Source organism: Pleurodeles waltl, chromosome 12 (assembly GCF_031143425.1).
Source record: "Pleurodeles waltl isolate 20211129_DDA chromosome 12, aPleWal1.hap1.20221129, whole genome shotgun sequence".
NCBI lineage: Eukaryota > Metazoa > Chordata > Amphibia > Caudata > Salamandridae > Pleurodeles > Pleurodeles waltl.
In genome coordinates, this window is record NC_090451.1 from 126,574,904 (window position 1) to 126,593,374 (window position 18,471).

General features: G+C 42.3%; 5 non-coding genes across 5 annotated transcripts; 4 read left to right on the forward strand and 1 right to left on the reverse strand.

Annotated features, from left to right (window-relative positions):
• The first annotated feature begins 4,098 nt into the window (after positions 1-4,098).
• On the forward strand, positions 4,099-4,180 carry TRNAL-AAG (transfer RNA leucine (anticodon AAG)). The gene has a single exon. It is a non-coding gene; the product is annotated as a tRNA-Leu (tRNA).
• A 4,121-nt stretch (positions 4,181-8,301) lies between these two features.
• On the forward strand, positions 8,302-8,383 carry TRNAL-AAG (transfer RNA leucine (anticodon AAG)). Its single transcript has one exon. It is a non-coding gene; the product is annotated as a tRNA-Leu (tRNA).
• A 4,121-nt stretch (positions 8,384-12,504) lies between these two features.
• TRNAL-AAG (transfer RNA leucine (anticodon AAG)) lies at positions 12,505-12,586 on the forward strand. Its single transcript has one exon. It is a non-coding gene; the product is annotated as a tRNA-Leu (tRNA).
• Positions 12,587-12,966: 380 nt separating this feature from the next.
• TRNAS-UGA (transfer RNA serine (anticodon UGA)) lies at positions 12,967-13,048 on the reverse strand. The gene has a single exon. It is a non-coding gene; the product is annotated as a tRNA-Ser (tRNA).
• Positions 13,049-16,692: 3,644 nt separating this feature from the next.
• TRNAL-AAG (transfer RNA leucine (anticodon AAG)) lies at positions 16,693-16,774 on the forward strand. The gene has a single exon. It is a non-coding gene; the product is annotated as a tRNA-Leu (tRNA).
• The last annotated feature ends 1,697 nt before the right edge of the window (positions 16,775-18,471 follow it).

Genomic DNA, 18,471 nt, shown 5'->3' on the forward strand with positions numbered 1-18,471 from the left:
TTTTTACAGATCTTAATGACGCATCTCCCTTCTGACCCTTCAATTTGCATAAGCAGTGACTCTACCAATAGGTCCCTAATTGTAAAACTCTTTTACAGTCTCCTTCTAAGTAAACTCCTAAACCGTGGACTCCAAGAAATCGGCTGATTGGCGCTGCTGTTGTTTTGCTTCATTCTGCTTAGATCATCTTCAAATGGAAGGTTTAACAAATCATTTGTTCTCCCCACGCGGTCACCCGCTCTTCTCTCTGCAAAATAAAATCGAACCTCTGTTAAATAAAGATTTAAAGTAAATTATCTATCTTCCCAAATAAAGTTGGTAAATGTGTTCTTCACAGTTATTTTAAAAATCAGGTTTAAAATAAACAACAGAGGTAGTCAGCAGGATTCAAACCCGTGCAGGGAACCGCCAAAGGATTTCAAGTCCATCACCTTAACCACTCGGCCATAACTACCAGCTCTCATTGAGCTCTACCGAAACTTTATATCACAACAAAATTGTGCAAAATGGCCGTGCAGACCTATATATGACTCCATTTAGTAGGATCTCTAACTGTGTGCAAAGGGCACATTGCTATGTTTCTGTCTAAGCTTTGCTTTAGGTCTGAGGTCTTAAGAACCAAAGCAGGCTCCACGCACACTTGCCTGCACAAAAAAACAAGCATTTGCAATGCGAAAGGTCTCACATTTGTGAGAGTTAGAGCTATTGGCGTTGCAAATGACAATGTCTTTTACCTAGGTTTTGGTTTTCTTTGGGAAAATTTGATGTGTCCACGTTGTGTTTTGGGGCACTTCCTGTCGCGGGCGCTAGGCCTACCCACACAAGTGAGGTAAAAAATGTTATCGGGAGACTTGGGGAAACATAGAATAGCAAAACAAGAGTTACTGCCCCTTGTCTTTATCTACATTTTTTCCTTCCAAATATAAGACAGTGTGTAAAAAAGACGTCTATTTGAGAAATGCCCTTTAATTCGCATGCTAGTGTGGGCACCCCAGAATTCAGAGATGTGCAAATAACCACTGCTCCTTCACTCCTTATCTTGTGCCCATTTTGGAAATAGAAAGGTTTTCTTGATACCTTTTTTTCACTCTATATACTTCGGCAAATTAATTGCAGTATACCCGGTATAGAATGAAAACCCACTGCAAGGTGCAGCTCATTTATTTTCTCTGGATACCTAGGGTTCTTGATGAACCTACAAGCCCTATATATCCCCGCAACCAGAAGAGTCCAGCAGGCGTAATGGTATATTGCTTTCAAAAATCTGACATTGCAGAAAAAAGTTACAGAGTAAAACGTAGAGGAAAATGGCTGTTTTTTTCTTCTCAATTTCAATATTTTTTTTTTATTTCAGTTGTTATTTTCTGTAGGAAACACTTGTAAGATCTACACAAGTTACCCATTGCTGAATTCAGAATGTTGTCTTCTTTTCAAAAATGTTTAGGTTACTGGGACCCAGCATTGGTTTCACACCCATTTCTGTCACTGACTGGAAGGAGGCTAAAAGCACACAAAATCGTAAAAATGGGGTATGTCCCAGTAAAATGCCAAAATTGTGTTGGAAAATTGGGTTTTCTGATTCAAGTCTGCCTGTCCCTGAAAGCTGGGAAGCTGGTGATTTTAGCAGTGCAAACCCTTTGTTGATGCCAATTTCAGGGACAAAAACCACAAGCCTTCTTCTCCAGCCCTTTTTTCCATTTTTTTCTTTTTTAAAACAAAATGTTTACCGTATTTTGGCTAATTTCTTGGTCTCCTTCAGGGGAACCCACAAAGTCTGGGTACCTCTAGAATCCCTAGGATGTTGGAAAAAAAGGACGCAAATTTGGCGTGGATAGCTTATGTGGACAAAAATCTATGAGGGCCTAAGCGCGCCCTGCCCCAAATAGCCAAAAAAATGCCTGGCACCTGAGGGGGAAAAGGCTGGCAGCGAAGGGGTTAAAATGCACTATTTTATTCCAATTTCTTCACTTAGCTTCAGATGAACTATTTTTCCCTCCCACCAACTCCTTTCAAAGTGCACCAGCCACCACTGCCTTGGGTGGGACAGATTGTTTTCGATTGCAGTATGGCAGATTGTTTTGGATTGCAGTGTGGTAGTTTGTTTTTGATTGGAGTGCAGCAGATTGCAGTGGGGTAGATTGTTTTGAATTGGAGTAGGGGAGATTGTTTTGAAGTGGAGTGGGGCAGATTGTTTTGGATCGAAGTGGGACAGATTGTTTTGGAGTGGTGCAGATTGTTTTTTATTATAGTGGGGCACATTGGAGTGAGACAGATTTGCTTGGGGTGGGTGGAGAGGATTGGAATAGGATGAGTTAGAATGGATTGGATTCGGGTGAGTGATTTGGACTGGAGTGAGGTGGATTAGTGTGGGTGAAGTGGTCTGGATGGGGTGGATTGTAGTGGGGAAGATTGGAGTGGGATGGATTGAAGTGTACCGCAGGATTATGTGTTAAAGATTAATTTCAGAATTTACACATAATAAAGAAACACTGTTGATTTGCAATATTTTAAACGAGCTAATCGTCATCTTTTGAGAAGAGTGCCCACGAACAAAAGCAAAAGAAAACATGCGTGGAACGTGGGAAAAGACGATTTGGCAAAATAAAAGAAAGTTCGATTTAAATTTAAAACTTAACAGTTTTGGTTGTCCTGCTGGGCATGTTTTTGCCAGTCACAAGCCTTCTGTTTGCAGGGCACTAGAAGGTAAAAGGAAAAAATAGTACCTTGATCAGGTGGGGAGCAGCGGTCAGGCACTGATTAAGCTGAATCAATCAACGCTTGGTCGCTGCTCTACAGAGAGGAACGGAAATGATGCAAGACATGCCTTGATGAATTAGGAAACTGTAAAGAAGAGTGCCACATAAATAAAAAAATGGTGAGAGACATGCGGGCTCCAAGCCCTTTACTGAATACTACAGAGTCTATCAAGCGAGACCCTAAAAAGGTCAGTTAGTTAAAATAAACAAACATTGTTACTTCTAAAAATCAATATTCCAAGGACGCCTAGATGGTCGTCAAGCAAAAAGTTCCTAGTGCATGGAGGGGCTTATGGTAGTTCTGAAGAGAGGCAAAGGACTTGGTCAGAGGGTGGCCTTGTTGGTGTGGTAGGGAAGCAATACCTCAAACATTATTACTGGGGTAGGGGAACTTGCAATTCGGAGTAATGAAAATTATCACAAAGCAATCAAGTAATTCCACATCAAAATAACAAGCGTGCGGGCTGACAACCATGCTCTCAGCATCAACGAGCGCAGAGTGAAGTGAATTTTACCATCCTCTGTGCATTTTTATTGCGAGGCTCATTTACATTTGACTTGGCGCGCAGAACGAGTGAGAACCCGGTCAATAGAAACAAAAATCATCTATTTAAAAAGTTTAGTTTCACGTGGGCCTGTTGTCCTTACTTCTTTCAGAATAGCTTTTGAACCTCTGTCCTGTGTGTGTCTGTGACTGTCACGTGAAAGGCAGTCAGAGCATCCAGGTGGGCCCCATGTCACCTGGGGCACCGCCCACCAGTGCTGGAGTTTTAAACAGCACCCGGTTGCATTTTGGGACTTGTGCCTTTTCAATGTGAGCTCAAAGACGGGAGCCTGTGAAATTCTATTGGCTAAAAAATATTAACAGCGGAATGTGAATAGGCCACACAAGACATGACGTCACTGGAAAGCTAAACAGTATGTTGGGGAGACTGGGTGCGGCAATAGGGCTGATGTCATGAATACGTGCAACTCCTCGGTTATTTTTGAATGAACTGCTCATTCATTAGATCCCACCCAAAGAAATGAGCCCACCAGTATGAACACTTGTTTCATTAGAAAATGATGGAGTCACATTGCCTATGTAGAGCAGGTGCTTATACCTTGGTTGGAAGTCATTGCTCGGAGAGTGTTGTCTTTTAAGGTGATTGCACTAGGTCCGAGCAGGTGGGAGAAGACTTGTGCAGTGACTGAGTAAGAGAGATAACCTTCAATTACCACATCACCCTCCCGACATTGTAATCATGTCCATGAAATGGTTTATCAACTCGACTTTCCACACTAAGTGAGGAGACTCAGGGTTACGGTGCTCATGAAGTGCACAGACACACTGAGAGCAACAGGTAGCGTGGCCGAGCGGTCTAAGGCGCTGGATTAAGGCTCCAGTCTCTTTGGAGGCGTGGGTTCAAATCCCACCGCTGCCAGAGATGGATTTTTACAGATCTTAATGACGCATCTCCCTTCTGACCCTTCAATTTGCATAAACAGTGACTCTACCAATAGGTCCCTAATTTTAAAACTCTTTTACAGTCTCCTTCTAAGTAAACTCCTAAACCGTGGACTCCAAGAAATCGGCTGATTGGCGCTGCTGTTGTTTTGCTTCATTCTGCTTAGATCACCTTCAAATGGAAGGTTTAACAAATCATTTGTTCTCCCCACGCGGTCACCCGCTCTTCTCTCTGCAAAATAAAATCGAACCTCTGTTAAATAAAGATTTAAAGTAAATTATCTATCTTCCCAAATAAAGTTGGTAAATGTGTTCTTCACAGTTATTTTAAAAATCAGGTTTAAAATAAACAACAGAGGTAGTCAGCAGGATTCAAACCCGTGCAGGGAACCCCCAAAGGATTTCAAGCCCATCACCTTAACCACTCGGCCATAACTACCAGCTCTCATTGAGCTCTACCGCAACTTTATATCACAACAAAATTGTGCAAAATGGCCGTGCAGACCTATATATGACTCCATTTAGTAGGATCTCTAACTGTGTGCAAAGGGCACATTGCTATGTTTCTGTCTAAGCTTTGCTTTAGGTCTGAGGTCTTAAGAACCAAAGCAGGCTCCACGCACACTTGCCTGCACAAAAAAACAAGCATTTGCAATGCGAAAGGTCTCACATTTGTGAGAGTTAGAGCTATTGGCGTTGCAAATGACAATGTCTTTTACCTAGGTTTTGGTTTTCTTTGGGAAAATTTGATGTGTCCACGTTGTGTTTTGGGGCACTTCCTGTCGCGGGCGCTAGGCCTACCCACACAAGTGAGGTAAAAAATGTTATCGGGAGACTTGGGGAAACATAGAATAGCAAAACAAGAGTTACTGCCCCTTGTCTTTATCTACATTTTTTCCTTCCAAATATAAGACAGTGTGTAAAAAAGACGTCTATTTGAGAAATGCCCTTTAATTTGCATGCTAGTGTGGGCACCCCAGAATTCAGAGATGTGCAAATAACCACTGCTCCTTCACTCCTTATCTTGTGCCCATTTTGGAAATAGAAAGGTTTTCTTGATACCTTTTTTTCACTCTATATACTTCGGCAAATTAATTGCAGTATACCCGGTATAGAATGAAAACCCACTGCAAGGTGCAGCTCATTTATTTTCTCTGGATACCTAGGGTTCTTGATGAACCTACAAGCCCTATATATCCCCGCAACCAGAAGAGTCCAGCAGGCGTAATGGTATATTGCTTTCAAAAATCTGACATTGCAGAAAAAAGTTACAGAGTAAAACGTAGAGGAAAATGGCTGTTTTTTTCTTCTCAATTTCAATATTTTTTTTTTATTTCAGTTGTTATTTTCTGTAGGAAACACTTGTAAGATCTACACAAGTTACCCATTGCTGAATTCAGAATGTTGTCTTCTTTTCAAAAATGTTTAGGTTACTGGGACCCAGCATTGGTTTCACACCCATTTCTGTCACTGACTGGAAGGAGGCTAAAAGCACACAAAATCGTAAAAATGGGGTATGTCCCAGTAAAATGCCAAAATTGTGTTGAAAAATTGGGTTTTCTGATTCAAGTCTGCCTGTCCCTGAAAGCTGGGAAGCTGGTGATTTTAGCAGTGCAAACCCTTTGTTGATGCCAATTTCAGGGACAAAAACCACAAGCCTTCTTCTCCAGCCCTTTTTTCCATTTTTTTCTTTTTTAAAACAAAATGTTTACCGTATTTTGGCTAATTTCTTGGTCTCCTTCAGGGGAACCCACAAAGTCTGGGTACCTCTAGAATCCCTAGGATGTTGGAAAAAAAGGACGCAAATTTGGCGTGGATAGCTTATGTGGACAAAAATCTATGAGGGCCTAAGCGCGCCCTGCCCCAAATAGCCAAAAAAATGCCTGGCACCTGAGGGGGAAAAGGCTGGCAGCGAAGGGGTTAAAATGCACTATTTTATTCCAATTTCTTCACTTAGCTTCAGATGAACTATTTTTCCCTCCCACCAACTCCTTTCAAAGTGCACCAGCCACCACTGCCTTGGGTGGGACAGATTGTTTTCGATTGCAGTATGGCAGATTGTTTTGGATTGCAGTGTGGTAGTTTGTTTTTGATTGGAGTGCAGCAGATTGCAGTGGGGTAGATTGTTTTGAATTGGAGTAGGGGAGATTGTTTTGAAGTGGAGTCGGGCAGATTGGAGTGGGGCAGATTGTTTTGGATCGAAGTGGGACAGATTGTTTTGGAGTGGTGCAGATTGTTTTTTATTATAGTGGGGCACATTGGAGTGAGACAGATTTGCTTGGGGTGGGTGGAGAGGATTGGAGTAGGATGAGTTAGAGTGGATTGGATTCGGGTGAGTGATTTGGACTGGAGTGAGGTGGATTAGTGTGGGTGAAGTGGTCTGGATGGGGTGGATTGTAGTGGGGAAGATTGGAGTGGGGTGGATTGAAGTGTACCGCAGGATTATGTGTTAAAGATTAATTTCAGAATTTACACATAATAAAGAAACACTGTTGATTTGCAATATTTTAAACGAGCTAATCGTCATCTTTTGAGAAGAGTGCCCACGAACAAAAGCAAAAGAAAACATGCGTGGAACGTGGGAAAAGACGATTTGGCAAAATAAAAGAAAGTTCGATTTAAATTTAAAACTTAACAGTTTTGGTTGTCCTGCTGGGCATGTTTTTGCCAGTCACAAGCCTTCTGTTTGCAGGGCACTAGAAGGTAAAAGGAAAAAATAGTACCTTGATCAGGTGGGGAGCAGCGGTCAGGCACTGATTAAGCTGAATCAATCAACGCTTGGTCGCTGCTCTACAGAGAGGAACGGAAATGATGCAAGACATGCCTTGATGAATTAGGAAACTGTAAAGAAGAGTGCCACATAAATAAAAAAATGGTGAGAGACATGCGGGCTCCAAGCCCTTTACTGAATACTACAGAGTCTATCAAGCGAGACCCTAAAAAGGTCAGTTAGTTAAAATAAACAAACATTGTTACTTCTAAAAATCAATATTCCAAGGACGCCTAGATGGTCGTCAAGCAAAAAGTTCCTAGTGCATGGAGGGGCTTATGGTAGTTCTGAAGAGAGGCAAAGGACTTGGTCAGAGGGTGGCCTTGTTGGTGTGGTAGGGAAGCAATACCTCAAACATTATTACTGGGGTAGGGGAACTTGCAATTCGGAGTAATGAAAATTATCACAAAGCAATCAAGTAATTCCACATCAAAATAACAAGCGTGCGGGCTGACAACCATGCTCTCAGCATCAACGAGCGCAGAGTGAAGTGAATTTTACCATCCTCTGTGCATTTTTATTGCGAGGCTCATTTACATTTGACTTGGCGCGCAGAACGAGTGAGAACCAGGTCAATAGAAACAAAAATCATCTATTTAAAAAGTTTAGTTTCACGTGGGCCTGTTGTCCTTACTTCTTTCAGAATAGCTTTTGAACCTCTGTCCTGTGTGTGTCTGTGACTGTCACGTGAAAGGCAGTCAGGGCATCCAGGTGGACCCCATGTCACCTGGAGCACCGCCCACCAGTGCTGGAGTTTTAAACAGCACCCGGTTGCATTTTGGGACTTGTGCCTTTTCAATGTGAGCTCAAAGACGGGAGCCTGTGAAATTCTATTGGCTAAAAAATATTAACAGCGGAATGTGAATAGGCCACACAAGACATGACGTCACTGGAAAGCTAAACAGTATGTTGGGGAGACTGGGTGCGGCAATAGGGCTGATGTCATGAATACGTGCAACTCCTCAGTTATTTTTGAATGAACTGCTCATTCATTAGATCCCACCCAAAGAAATGAGCCCACCGGTATGAACACTTGTTTCATTAGAAAATGATGGAGTCACATTGCCTATGTAGAGCAGGTGCTTATACCTTGGTTGGAAGTCATTGCTCGGAGAGTGTTGTCTTTTAAGGTGATTGCACTAGGTCCGAGCAGGTGGGAGAAGACTTGTGCAGTGACTGAGTAAGAGAGATAACCTTCAATTACCACATCACCCTCCCGACATTGTAATCATGTCCATGAAATGGTTTATCAACTCGACTTTCCACACTAAGTGAGGAGACTCAGGGTTACGGTGCTCATGAAGTGCACAGACACACTGAGAGCAACAGGTAGCGTGGCCGAGCGGTCTAAGGCCCTGGATTAAGGCTCCAGTCTCTTTGGAGGCGTGGGTTCAAATCCCACCGCTGCCAGAGATGGATTTTTACAGATCTTAATGACGCATCTCCCTTCTGACCCTTCAATTTGCATAAGCAGTGACTCTACCAATAGGTCCCTAATTGTAAAACTCTTTTACAGTCTCCTTCTAAGTAAACTCCTAAACCGTGGACTCCAAGAAATCGGCTGATTGGCGCTGCTGTTGTTTTGCTTCATTCTGCTTAGATCATCTTCAAATGGAAGGTTTAACAAATCATTTGTTCTCCCCACGCGGTCACCCGCTCTTCTCTCTGCAAAATAAAATCGAACCTCTGTTAAATAAAGATTTAAAGTAAATTATCTATCTTCCCAAATAAAGTTGGTAAATGTGTTCTTCACAGTTATTTTAAAAATCAGGTTTAAAATAAACAACAGAGGTAGTCAGCAGGATTCAAACCCGTGCAGGGAACCCCCAAAGGATTTCAAGCCCATCACCTTAACCACTCGGCCATAACTACCAGCTCTCATTGAGCTCTACCGAAACTTTATATCACAACAAAATTGTGCAAAATGGCCGTGCAGACCTATATATGACTCCATTTAGTAGGATCTCTAACTGTGTGCAAAGGGCACATTGCTATGTTTCTGTCTAAGCTTTGCTTTAGGTCTGAGGTCTTAAGAACCAAAGCAGGCTCCACGCACACTTGCCTGCACAAAAAAACAAGCATTTGCAATGCGAAAGGTCTCACATTTGTGAGAGTTAGAGCTATTGGCGTTGCAAATGACAATGTCTTTTACCTAGGTTTTGGTTTTCTTTGGGAAAATTTGATGTGTCCACGTTGTGTTTTGGGGCACTTCCTGTCGCGGGCGCTAGGCCTACCCACACAAGTGAGGTAAAAAATGTTATCGGGAGACTTGGGGAAACATAGAATAGCAAAACAAGAGTTACTGCCCCTTGTCTTTATCTACATTTTTTCCTTCCAAATATAAGACAGTGTGTAAAAAAGACGTCTATTTGAGAAATGCCCTTTAATTTGCATGCTAGTGTGGGCACCCCAGAATTCAGAGATGTGCAAATAACCACTGCTCCTTCACTCCTTATCTTGTGCCCATTTTGGAAATAGAAAGGTTTTCTTGATACCTTTTTTTCACTCTATATACTTCGGCAAATTAATTGCAGTATACCCGGTATAGAATGAAAACCCACTGCAAGGTGCAGCTCATTTATTTTCTCTGGATACCTAGGGTTCTTGATGAACCTACAAGCCCTATATATCCCCGCAACCAGAAGAGTCCAGCAGGCGTAATGGTATATTGCTTTCAAAAATCTGACATTGCAGAAAAAAGTTACAGAGTAAAACGTAGAGGAAAATGGCTGTTTTTTTCTTCTCAATTTCAATATTTTTTTTTTATTTCAGTTGTTATTTTCTGTAGGAAACACTTGTAAGATCTACACAAGTTACCCATTGCTGAATTCAGAATGTTGTCTTCTTTTCAAAAATGTTTAGGTTACTGGGACCCAGCATTGGTTTCACACCCATTTCTGTCACTGACTGGAAGGAGGCTAAAAGCACACAAAATCGTAAAAATGGGGTATGTCCCAGTAAAATGCCAAAATTGTGTTGAAAAATTGGGTTTTCTGATTCAAGTCTGCCTGTCCCTGAAAGCTGGGAAGCTGGTGATTTTAGCAGTGCAAACCCTTTGTTGATGCCAATTTCAGGGACAAAAACCACAAGCCTTCTTCTCCAGCCCTTTTTTCCATTTTTTTCTTTTTTAAAACAAAATGTTTACCGTATTTTGGCTAATTTCTTGGTCTCCTTCAGGGGAACCCACAAAGTCTGGGTACCTCTAGAATCCCTAGGATGTTGGAAAAAAAGGACGCAAATTTGGCGTGGATAGCTTATGTGGACAAAAATCTATGAGGGCCTAAGCGCGCCCTGCCCCAAATAGCCAAAAAAATGCCTGGCACCTGAGGGGGAAAAGGCTGGCAGCGAAGGGGTTAAAATGCACTATTTTATTCCAATTTCTTCACTTAGCTTCAGATGAACTATTTTTCCCTCCCACCAACTCCTTTCAAAGTGCACCAGCCACCACTGCCTTGGGTGGGACAGATTGTTTTCGATTGCAGTATGGCAGATTGTTTTGGATTGCAGTGTGGTAGTTTGTTTTTGATTGGAGTGCAGCAGATTGCAGTGGGGTAGATTGTTTTGAATTGGAGTAGGGGAGATTGTTTTGAAGTGGAGTCGGGCAGATTGGAGTGGGGCAGATTGTTTTGGATCGAAGTGGGACAGATTGTTTTGGAGTGGTGCAGATTGTTTTTTATTATAGTGGGGCACATTGGAGTGAGACAGATTTGCTTGGGGTGGGTGGAGAGGATTGGAGTAGGATGAGTTAGAGTGGATTGGATTCGGGTGAGTGATTTGGACTGGAGTGAGGTGGATTAGTGTGGGTGAAGTGGTCTGGATGGGGTGGATTGTAGTGGGGAAGATTGGAGTGGGGTGGATTGAAGTGTACCGCAGGATTATGTGTTAAAGATTAATTTCAGAATTTACACATAATAAAGAAACACTGTTGATTTGCAATATTTTAAACGAGCTAATCGTCATCTTTTGAGAAGAGTGCCCACGAACAAAAGCAAAAGAAAACATGCGTGGAACGTGGGAAAAGACGATTTGGCAAAATAAAAGAAAGTTCGATTTAAATTTAAAACTTAACAGTTTTGGTTGTCCTGCTGGGCATGTTTTTGCCAGTCACAAGCCTTCTGTTTGCAGGGCACTAGAAGGTAAAAGGAAAAAATAGTACCTTGATCAGGTGGGGAGCAGCGGTCAGGCACTGATTAAGCTGAATCAATCAACGCTTGGTCGCTGCTCTACAGAGAGGAACGGAAATGATGCAAGACATGCCTTGATGAATTAGGAAACTGTAAAGAAGAGTGCCACATAAATAAAAAAATGGTGAGAGACATGCGGGCTCCAAGCCCTTTACTGAATACTACAGAGTCTATCAAGCGAGACCCTAAAAAGGTCAGTTAGTTAAAATAAACAAACATTGTTACTTCTAAAAATCAATATTCCAAGGACGCCTAGATGGTCGTCAAGCAAAAAGTTCCTAGTGCATGGAGGGGCTTATGGTAGTTCTGAAGAGAGGCAAAGGACTTGGTCAGAGGGTGGCCTTGTTGGTGTGGTAGGGAAGCAATACCTCAAACATTATTACTGGGGTAGGGGAACTTGCAATTCGGAGTAATGAAAATTATCACAAAGCAATCAAGTAATTCCACATCAAAATAACAAGCGTGCGGGCTGACAACCATGCTCTCAGCATCAACGAGCGCAGAGTGAAGTGAATTTTACCATCCTCTGTGCATTTTTATTGCGAGGCTCATTTACATTTGACTTGGCGCGCAGAACGAGTGAGAACCAGGTCAATAGAAACAAAAATCATCTATTTAAAAAGTTTAGTTTCACGTGGGCCTGTTGTCCTTACTTCTTTCAGAATAGCTTTTGAACCTCTGTCCTGTGTGTGTCTGTGACTGTCACGTGAAAGGCAGTCAGGGCATCCAGGTGGACCCCATGTCACCTGGAGCACCGCCCACCAGTGCTGGAGTTTTAAACAGCACCCGGTTGCATTTTGGGACTTGTGCCTTTTCAATGTGAGCTCAAAGACGGGAGCCTGTGAAATTCTATTGGCTAAAAAATATTAACAGCGGAATGTGAATAGGCCACACAAGACATGACGTCACTGGAAAGCTAAACAGTATGTTGGGGAGACTGGGTGCGGCAATAGGGCTGATGTCATGAATACGTGCAACTCCTCAGTTATTTTTGAATGAACTGCTCATTCATTAGATCCCACCCAAAGAAATGAGCCCACCGGTATGAACACTTGTTTCATTAGAAAATGATGGAGTCACATTGCCTATGTAGAGCAGGTGCTTATACCTTGGTTGGAAGTCATTGCTCGGAGAGTGTTGTCTTTTAAGGTGATTGCACTAGGTCCGAGCAGGTGGGAGAAGACTTGTGCAGTGACTGAGTAAGAGAGATAACCTTCAATTACCACATCACCCTCCCGACATTGTAATCATGTCCATGAAATGGTTTATCAACTCGACTTTCCACACTAAGTGAGGAGACTCAGGGTTACGGTGCTCATGAAGTGCACAGACACACTGAGAGCAACAGGTAGCGTGGCCGAGCGGTCTAAGGCCCTGGATTAAGGCTCCAGTCTCTTTGGAGGCGTGGGTTCAAATCCCACCGCTGCCAGAGATGGATTTTTACAGATCTTAATGACACATCTCCCTTCTGACCCTTCAATTTGCATAAGCAGTGACTCTACCAATAGGTCCCTAATTGTAAAACTCTTTTACAGTCTCCTTCTAAGTAAACTCCTAAACCGTGGACTCCAAGAAATCGGCTGATTGGCGCTGCTGTTGTTTTGCTTCATTCTGCTTAGATCATCTTCAAATGGAAGGTTTAACAAATCATTTGTTCTCCCCACGCGGTCACCCGCTCTTCTCTCTGCAAAATAAAATCGAACCTCTGTTAAATAAAGATTTAAAGTAAATTATCTATCTTCCCAAATAAAGTTGGTAAATGTGTTCTTCACAGTTATTTTAAAAATCAGGTTTAAAATAAACAACAGAGGTAGTCAGCAGGATTCAAACCCGTGCAGGGAACCCCCAAAGGATTTCAAGTCCATCACCTTAACCACTCGGCCATAACTACCAGCTCTCATTGAGCTCTACCGAAACTTTATATCACAACAAAATTGTGCAAAATGGCCGTGCAGACCTATATATGACTCCATTTAGTAGGATCTCTAACTGTGTGCAAAGGGCACATTGCTATGTTTCTGTCTAAGCTTTGCTTTAGGTCTGAGGTCTTAAGAACCAAAGCAGGCTCCACGCACACTTGCCTGCACAAAAAAACAAGCATTTGCAATGCGAAAGGTCTCACATTTGTGAGAGTTAGAGCTATTGGCGTTGCAAATGACAATGTCTTTTACCTAGGTTTTGGTTTTCTTTGGGAAAATTTGATGTGTCCACGTTGTGTTTTGGGGCACTTCCTGTCGCGGGCGCTAGGCCTACCCACACAAGTGAGGTAAAAAATGTTATCGGGAGACTTGGGGAAACATAGAATAGCAAAACAAGAGTTACTGCCCCTTGTCTTTATCTACATTTTTTCCTTCCAAATATAAGACAGTGTGTAAAAAAGACGTCTATTTGAGAAATGCCCTTTAATTCGCATGCTAGTGTGGGCACCCCAGAATTCAGAGATGTGCAAATAACCACTGCTCCTTCACTCCTTATCTTGTGCCCATTTTGGAAATAGAAAGGTTTTCTTGATACCTTTTTTTCACTCTATATACTTCGGCAAATTAATTGCAGTATACCCGGTATAGAATGAAAACCCACTGCAAGGTGCAGCTCATTTATTTTCTCTGGATACCTAGGGTTCTTGATGAACCTACAAGCCCTATATATCCCCGCAACCAGAAGAGTCCAGCAGGCGTAATGGTATATTGCTTTCAAAAATCTGACATTGCAGAAAAAAGTTACAGAGTAAAACGTAGAGGAAAATGGCTGTTTTTTTCTTCTCAATTTCAATATTTTTTTTTTATTTCAGTTGTTATTTTCTGTAGGAAACACTTGTAAGATCTACACAAGTTACCCATTGCTGAATTCAGAATGTTGTCTTCTTTTCAAAAATGTTTAGGTTACTGGGACCCAGCATTGGTTTCACACCCATTTCTGTCACTGACTGGAAGGAGGCTAAAAGCACACAAAATCGTAAAAATGGGGTATGTCCCAGTAAAATGCCAAAATTGTGTTGAAAAATTGGGTTTTCTGATTCAAGTCTGCCTGTCCCTGAAAGCTGGGAAGCTGGTGATTTTAGCAGTGCAAACCCTTTGTTGATGCCAATTTCAGGGACAAAAACCACAAGCCTTCTTCTCCAGCCCTTTTTTCCATTTTTTTCTTTTTTAAAACAAAATGTTTACCGTATTTTGGCTAATTTCTTGGTCTCCTTCAGGGGAACCCACAAAGTCTGGGTACCTCTAGAATCCCTAGGATGTTGGAAAAAAAGGACGCAAATTTGGCGTGGATAGCTTATGTGGACAAAAATCTATGAGGGCCTAAGCGCGCCCTGCCCCAAATAGCCAAAAAAATGCCTGGCACCTGAGGGGGAAAAGGCTGGCAGCGAAGGGGTTAAAATGCACTATTTTATTCCAATTTCTTCACTTAGCTTCAGATGAACTATTTTTCCCTCCCACCAACTCCTTTCAAAGTGCACCAGCCACCACTGCCTTGGGTGGGACAGATTGTTTTCGATTGCAGTATGGCAGATTGTTTTGGATTGCAGTGTGGTAGTTTGTTTTTGATTGGAGTGCAGCAGATTGCAGTGGGGTAGATTGTTTTGAATTGGAGTAGGGGAGATTGTTTTGAAGTGGAGTGGGGCAGATTGTTTTGGATCGAAGTGGGACAGATTGTTTTGGAGTGGTGCAGATTGTTTTTTATTATAGTGGGGCACATTGGAGTGAGACAGATTTGCTTGGGGTGGGTGGAGAGGATTGGAATAGGATGAGTTAGAATGGATTGGATTCGGGTGAGTGATTTGGACTGGAGTGAGGTGGATTAGTGTGGGTGAAGTGGTCTGGATGGGGTGGATTGTAGTGGGGAAGATTGGAGTGGGATGGATTGAAGTGTACCGCAGGATTATGTGTTAAAGATTAATTTCAGAATTTACACATAATAAAGAAACACTGTTGATTTGCAATATTTTAAACGAGCTAATCGTCATCTTTTGAGAAGAGTGCCCACGAACAAAAGCAAAAGAAAACATGCGTGGAACGTGGGAAAAGACGATTTGGCAAAATAAAAGAAAGTTCGATTTAAATTTAAAACTTAACAGTTTTGGTTGTCCTGCTGGGCATGTTTTTGCCAGTCACAAGCCTTCTGTTTGCAGGGCACTAGAAGGTAAAAGGAAAAAATAGTACCTTGATCAGGTGGGGAGCAGCGGTCAGGCACTGATTAAGCTGAATCAATCAACGCTTGGTCGCTGCTCTACAGAGAGGAACGGAAATGATGCAAGACATGCCTTGATGAATTAGGAAACTGTAAAGAAGAGTGCCACATAAATAAAAAAATGGTGAGAGACATGCGGGCTCCAAGCCCTTTACTGAATACTACAGAGTCTATCAAGCGAGACCCTAAAAAGGTCAGTTAGTTAAAATAAACAAACATTGTTACTTCTAAAAATCAATATTCCAAGGACGCCTAGATGGTCGTCAAGCAAAAAGTTCCTAGTGCATGGAGGGGCTTATGGTAGTTCTGAAGAGAGGCAAAGGACTTGGTCAGAGGGTGGCCTTGTTGGTGTGGTAGGGAAGCAATACCTCAAACATTATTACTGGGGTAGGGGAACTTGCAATTCGGAGTAATGAAAATTATCACAAAGCAATCAAGTAATTCCACATCAAAATAACAAGCGTGCGGGCTGACAACCATGCTCTCAGCATCAACGAGCGCAGAGTGAAGTGAATTTTACCATCCTCTGTGCATTTTTATTGCGAGGCTCATTTACATTTGACTTGGCGCGCAGAACGAGTGAGAACCCGGTCAATAGAAACAAAAATCATCTATTTAAAAAGTTTAGTTTCACGTGGGCCTGTTGTCCTTACTTCTTTCAGAATAGCTTTTGAACCTCTGTCCTGTGTGTGTCTGTGACTGTCACGTGAAAGGCAGTCAGAGCATCCAGGTGGGCCCCATGTCACCTGGGGCACCGCCCACCAGTGCTGGAGTTTTAAACAGCACCCGGTTGCATTTTGGGACTTGTGCCTTTTCAATGTGAGCTCAAAGACGGGAGCCTGTGAAATTCTATTGGCTAAAAAATATTAACAGCGGAATGTGAATAGGCCACACAAGACATGACGTCACTGGAAAGCTAAACAGTATGTTGGGGAGACTGGGTGCGGCAATAGGGCTGATGTCATGAATACGTGCAACTCCTCGGTTATTTTTGAATGAACTGCTCATTCATTAGATCCCACCCAAAGAAATGAGCCCACCAGTATGAACACTTGTTTCATTAGAAAATGATGGAGTCACATTGCCTATGTAGAGCAGGTGCTTATACCTTGGTTGGAAGTCATTGCTCGGAGAGTGTTGTCTTTTAAGGTGATTGCACTAGGTCCGAGCAGGTGGGAGAAGACTTGTGCAGTGACTGAGTAAGAGAGATAACCTTCAATTACCACATCACCCTCCCGACATTGTAATCATGTCCATGAAATGGTTTATCAACTCGACTTTCCACACTAAGTGAGGAGACTCAGGGTTACGGTGCTCATGAAGTGCACAGACACACTGAGAGCAACAGGTAGCGTGGCCGAGCGGTCTAAGGCGCTGGATTAAGGCTCCAGTCTCTTTGGAGGCGTGGGTTCAAATCCCACCGCTGCCAGAGATGGATTTTTACAGATCTTAATGACGCATCTCCCTTCTGACCCTTCAATTTGCATAAACAGTGACTCTACCAATAGGTCCCTAATTTTAAAACTCTTTTACAGTCTCCTTCTAAGTAAACTCCTAAACCGTGGACTCCAAGAAATCGGCTGATTGGCGCTGCTGTTGTTTTGCTTCATTCTGCTTAGATCACCTTCAAATGGAAGGTTTAACAAATCATTTGTTCTCCCCACGCGGTCACCCGCTCTTCTCTCTGCAAAATAAAATCGAACCTCTGTTAAATAAAGATTTAAAGTAAATTATCTATCTTCCCAAATAAAGTTGGTAAATGTGTTCTTCACAGTTATTTTAAAAATCAGGTTTAAAATAAACAACAGAGGTAGTCAGCAGGATTCAAACCCGTGCAGGGAACCCCCAAAGGATTTCAAGCCCATCACCTTAACCACTCGGCCATAACTACCAGCTCTCATTGAGCTCTACCGCAACTTTATATCACAACAAAATTGTGCAAAATGGCCGTGCAGACCTATATATGACTCCATTTAGTAGGATCTCTAACTGTGTGCAAAGGGCACATTGCTATGTTTCTGTCTAAGCTTTGCTTTAGGTCTGAGGTCTTAAGAACCAAAGCAGGCTCCACGCACACTTGCCTGCACAAAAAAACAAGCATTTGCAATGCGAAAGGTCTCACATTTGTGAGAGTTAGAGCTATTGGCGTTGCAAATGACAATGTCTTTTACCTAGGTTTTGGTTTTCTTTGGGAAAATTTGATGTGTCCACGTTGTGTTTTGGGGCACTTCCTGTCGCGGGCGCTAGGCCTACCCACACAAGTGAGGTAAAAAATGTTATCGGGAGACTTGGGGAAACATAGAATAGCAAAACAAGAGTTACTGCCCCTTGTCTTTATCTACATTTTTTCCTTCCAAATATAAGACAGTGTGTAAAAAAGACGTCTATTTGAGAAATGCCCTTTAATTTGCATGCTAGTGTGGGCACCCCAGAATTCAGAGATGTGCAAATAACCACTGCTCCTTCACTCCTTATCTTGTGCCCATTTTGGAAATAGAAAGGTTTTCTTGATACCTTTTTTTCACTCTATATACTTCGGCAAATTAATTGCAGTATACCCGGTATAGAATGAAAACCCACTGCAAGGTGCAGCTCATTTATTTTCTCTGGATACCTAGGGTTCTTGATGAACCTACAAGCCCTATATATCCCCGCAACCAGAAGAGTCCAGCAGGCGTAATGGTATATTGCTTTCAAAAATCTGACATTGCAGAAAAAAGTTACAGAGTAAAACGTAGAGGAAAATGGCTGTTTTTTTCTTCTCAATTTCAATATTTTTTTTTTATTTCAGTTGTTATTTTCTGTAGGAAACACTTGTAAGATCTACACAAGTTACCCATTGCTGAATTCAGAATGTTGTCTTCTTTTCAAAAATGTTTAGGTTACTGGGACCCAGCATTGGTTTCACACCCATTTCTGTCACTGACTGGAAGGAGGCTAAAAGCACACAAAATCGTAAAAATGGGGTATGTCCCAGTAAAATGCCAAAATTGTGTTGAAAAATTGGGTTTTCTGATTCAAGTCTGCCTGTCCCTGAAAGCTGGGAAGCTGGTGATTTTAGCAGTGCAAACCCTTTGTTGATGCCAATTTCAGGGACAAAAACCACAAGCCTTCTTCTCCAGCCCT